The 5,248-nt window shown below is 40.6% G+C and overlaps 1 pseudogene; it reads right to left on the bottom strand.

Annotated features, from left to right (window-relative positions):
• Positions 1-2,292: 2,292 nt before the first annotated feature.
• On the bottom strand, positions 2,293-2,687 carry LOC136138256 (small ribosomal subunit protein uS8-like; annotated as a pseudogene).
• Positions 2,688-5,248: the final 2,561 nt, after the last annotated feature.

Raw genomic sequence — 5,248 nt, 5'->3', positions numbered from 1 at the left:
TCTCTCTTTTCCTCTCTTTTCTTAAGCACATAAATAATAGCTCTTTTTCAGTCCTTGTCTGATAATTCCATTATTTGGCTTAACTTTGGTCTATTTATAGTGTATGTTTTTATTCTTCTTGGTCTTCAGCCATAAAGTCCTGTATTTTGGCATGCCAGGTAATTTTCAATTAAATGCTAGACACTGTATGAAAAAAAGTATAGAAGATCTAGACGATACTGTCTTCCTCTCAAGAGGATACACACTCTCCTTTGCAAGGCAGATAGAACAGCAGTTGATTATCTTAATCCAGTCAGCGACTTAGCTACTCAAGGAAAGTTTTGACAGTTTTGTTTATCTCTGATTTTTTTGGGCAAATCTCTAATTTGTCTAAAGCAAAGTTGGTTACCTCAGCTTTATAATGCCTTCAGACAGATGTTTTATGTATTATAACTGCCTTTTCTAGCTGTTCTCAATGGAACAGTTGGTTTGCCATATGCTACTCCTTTATTACTGCATACCTCTTTTGTGCACTATAGCAGTATTTCAGAAAATAATTAAATTTTTGTAGTGATAACCAATACACTCATTTGATTACATTTTAATGGAAAAAAGCTGTAATTTTTATCTGAGCTCAAAATATTTTTTTAACATCTCTATTGGAGTATAATTGATTTACGATGGTGTGTTAGTTTCTGCCAAAATATTTTTATTGTGTCCAACTGCTCACGGGCCATCTTGATATATCATAGGTACCTAAGAAGTATCCAGCTGAACTCTATGCTTTTCTTCCTCTCTTCCGGGTTTAAGGAGACCAAAGAGGTGTAAAAATTAATTTCAGGGCAGAAGACCTGAATAGACATTTTTCCAAAGACGACATAGAGATAGCTAATAGGCACGTGAAAAGATTCTCAACATCACTAATCATTTAGAAATGTAAATAAAAACCACAATGAGATATCACCTTACACCTGTCAGAATAGCTATCATCAAGAAATCTACTACAAATAACAAATGCTGACAAGGAGAAAAGGGAACCCTCATGCATTGTTGGTGGGGATGTAAATTGGTGCAGCCATTGTACAAAACAGTATGGCAGTTTCTCAAAAAACTAAAAATAGACCTACTGTATGACCCAGCAATTCCACTCTTGGGTATATATCCAAAGAAAACAAAAACACTAATTCAAAAAGATACATGCATCCCAGTGTTCATAGCAGCATTATTTACAACAGCCAAGATGTGAAACAACCTAAGTGTCCATCAGTAGATGAATGGATAAAGAAGATGTGGTATATATATATATACACACAATGGAATACTACTCAGCCATAAAAAAGAATGAAATTCTGCCATTTACACCAACATGGATGGACCTAGAGGGTGTTATGATTAGTGAAATAAGTTAGAGAAAAACAGATACTCTGTTTTCACTTATATGTAGAATCTAAGAAATAAAACAAACGAATGTATATCACAAAACAAAAACAGATACAGTAAGTCCCCTACATACAGATGAGTTCCGTTCCGAGAGCACATTCGTAAGTCCAATTTGTTTGTAAGTCCAGCAAATTTAGCCTAGGTACCCAACAAACACAATCAGCTATATAATACTGTACTGTAATAGGTTTATAATACTTTTCACACAAATAATACAGAATAAAACAAACACAAAAGATAAAGAAAAAAAATTTAACCTTACAATACAGTACCTTGAAAAGCACAGTAGTACAGTATAACAGCTGGCATACAGGGGCTGTCATCAAGTGAACAGGCAAGAAGAGTTACTGACTGGAGGAGGGAGAGGAGGGGGAAGACCGTAGAGCTGAAGGTTCGTCGGCAACAGGAGACGGAGGGCAAGCTGCAATTTCACTCATGCCTGACACTGATGGAACATATGTTGGCATCTTTGAAAGTTCACAACTTGAAGGTTCGTATGCAGGGCATTTACTGTATAGAGAACAAACTAGTGGTTACTAGTGGGGAGAGGGAGGGTGGAGGGGCAAGATAGGGGTATGGGATTAAGATGTACAAACTACTATGTATGAAATAAATAAGCAACAAGGATATATTGTACAGCACAGAGAAATATAGGCATTATTTTATAATATATTTAAATGGAGTATAATCTATAAAAATTAAATTTCTATATTGAACACATGAAACTAATAAAATATTGTAAATAAACTATACTTCAATTTTAAAAGAATTAAAAAAATAATCTGCTTTCTTTATTTCATTAGGAAAACATACGTTTGTGTCTTACATTTTTTTTCCTCTGAGGCATTTTATTTGCACGTATGCATTACATCCCTAGAAAAAGAATCAAAGGATTTTCCCTCCTGTGTGTTTTCATCTTGCTTCTTATGGTCCATCATGCCAGCTGAGGTTGTCAGTACAATGAAACCAAACTGACAGGACAGGAGCAGCTTATACTGCCATTTTTCTAGATCTTTGAGTCGCACATCAAATCTGGGGCTGATCACACCACACTTATTTAGCCTGCCAGTGAGGTTCACAGTAATCTTCCCATCCCTGTGATCATCGGTGATTTCAGATTCGCCAAAGTAACCACACTTCATTGTCACAGTTAGAAACCTGACGATGACTTTGGAGCACGGCCTAATAAGAACCTGGCATCTGCCTCTCTTTTTGGCATTGTTGATACTGTTGAGAGCATCAGCCAGGACATCTATGTGCACCATTATGGCAGCATGGAAAGACGGTGAAAGGAGCTGTGTCTTACATTTGTAATAGCAAGTAAACATCTACCAGGCAATAGCTCAGAAAAGCTTCATGAAAAAGTTAAGTTTGAAAAGATGCAACATATCATGGTTGATGAAGCTAAGAATTTCCACACTGACAACAGAGACTACTATGAGGAAAAAGATCACTAAAAGGACAAAGAATTGCCCAGGAATATTTTTTTGGTTTTCTTGGACTACTTTCTGTAAATTTGCACCACTTGGATTACAGGGGCCTCCCCACTTCTTAACCTAGCATTCAGGAAGAGAATACACCAGAGTGGTTTGCAGTGAGATCCAAAAGGCAAGTACCTGCAAAGAGCAGTGCAGGACGTCAGAGGAAATTCTCCACCTAACATCCCTCCTGACTTTCTGGGGGTTTCCTGGGCTCAGGGTGTGGATGGCACTTTAGAGATTAGAGCGAATTGTATTTGGAACATGAGGAGACCCATGTGGCAGAGCTATGCCAGTTCTTTTTTAAAAAGGATCACTCCCTGCAAGGGGTTTGTGTTTTAATAAGCACAGCAGATGAAGCTCCTTAAAGAAATGAGGAAGCAAAGGGTGTAATCCAGAGCAACAAGGCATCTGAGGGGCTGGATGAGCACATCAGGTTGGACAGTGTCGTCTGGTTTTCGAACTTGGGAAGGAAGGTCACGTTTGAGATCACTCCAAGCGTGGCTGAGACAACTATTGTACAGAATCTTATGCTCTCTCCAGCATGTTTCCAATATGGAAACACAGCTGTATATTCTGAAGGATAACTGATTGGAAGGCCCCCCTGTCTAAGAAGAAAGTCTGCCTGTGTGTGAAACTAGCTGTTCTAGGTGCTGGGAATCCCGTGGCAGATACGAACTGGAATCTGTGAACAAAGGAGTACAAAAGAATGGCAAAGCACGAAAAGTGATAATATGGTTGTAAAATGGGCTGTCCTTTTTTAAAAGCCTTGCTTTACTCTCCTCCCTCCTGCTAATTTTCAGTCATTGTCCCTATGGGTTAAATCAACCAGAATTTAGCTGGCCAGGGAGCCTATTAATGTCATCCAGTCAGCCTCCCAGGGTCCAGAATAGGATGGAGAATGGATCCCAGAGGGACAAATGGAAGATGTTCACAACACACCTTCTCATCTACTCTTATCCTTCCTGTGGGTGAAGGGTTAATATCCCCAACACAGTAAATGAAGCTGCCCTCCCATGGTGTCAATTCAGTCAGATGTTCATCTGAAACCAAAAATGTCAGCCATCCCCAATCTTATCAGGCCACAGGGGAAAGGGGAGAAAGAAACATCAAAGAAACAATGATGTTTTTGTGCTAAACATCAATTAGCACAAAACCTAACTGCTGCTGTCCCACTTCTGGAGCTGACCTGAGGCTTCGGCTGGTAATTATAGCAGTCTTCCTTCTCCCACCAACTCCTCCAAGCTCTGCCCACCTCAGTTGGACGTGAGTCTTTACCTCATGGGGTTAAACTTTTATTCCTGTAGATTTTTAGTCCTTGAAGGTCTCTCATTCCAGCCCAAAGACTGTTGCTGACCTAGAGGAGTTCCCTCTGGCATTGTCTTGCAGGGTTACCCCTGAGTGGTGCAGAGGGCAGCAACCATCCATTCTGGTTGAGTCCAGTGCTGTGAGTGGAGGGAAAGGCAGTGAAACAGTGGATGGAGATACCATGGGAGTCTGAGCTGCCTGCTTTTATAGCATGTTTTTGTCTTGCAGACCCGCTTGTGCCCAGTCTCATATATATGAGTTCCATTTTATGATGAAAATTCTACTGTGCACCTTCACTGTATGATTTAGTGGATCAGACGACCCCTAGGATGTGATGGGATCTCAGGTCATCAGGTCACACAGTTACTTGGTGCCCCATGGTCAGACATGCAATCTCAATAGGGCCCTGTGGGAAGCCAGATACTGATTTCACATGGACAACACTTGCTGGCAGAAGAGAGCATGGTCTTCCTCCAAAGCCTTGGGGGTTGTTATTGGGGCTTGTTAGAGGCTTTCTTCAGAACTCTGTCTTCTACAGAACCTTCCATTCCCATTGGGTCTGCTGGGTCATCATGTTAAAATGGCTGGGCATCCTCACTTTGGACCTGCTACAGAGTACTGTCCTCTGGCAGCCTTACTGGTTGCCAGAAAGTAGATTAGAGCTGCATGTCTGAAATTCAGAGAAACCAACCAAACATGGAGCTTCCCTCTTTGTAGTGGGCAGTGCACGGTGCTGTAATTCACTTCTTGGTTTTTACCCAAAGAGGTTCAAAACTTATGTCCACAGAAAGACCTACACACAGATGTTTATATGGAAGCTTTATTCATAACTGCCAAATCTTGGAAGCAACCAAGATGTCCTTCCACACCAGTGCCCTTCCCTTAGTGGAAGAGATTTGGTGCGATTGTAGTTAATCAGCATTTAACTCAACAACCCTACCGGTCAGGCCCTTGGCATGGTGCTCAGCCATATCTGCCCTGAAAATTATATGGGATGAGTGACCGCTCCAAGGCTTTTTTGTTTTCCGTGGATCCCCTCAGTG

This window comes from Phocoena phocoena, chromosome 19 (genome assembly GCF_963924675.1).
Source record: "Phocoena phocoena chromosome 19, mPhoPho1.1, whole genome shotgun sequence".
Lineage (NCBI taxonomy): Eukaryota > Metazoa > Chordata > Mammalia > Artiodactyla > Phocoenidae > Phocoena > Phocoena phocoena.
Note: the sequence above shows the minus strand (reverse complement) of the source record. Positions and strands in the feature narration are given on the sequence as shown.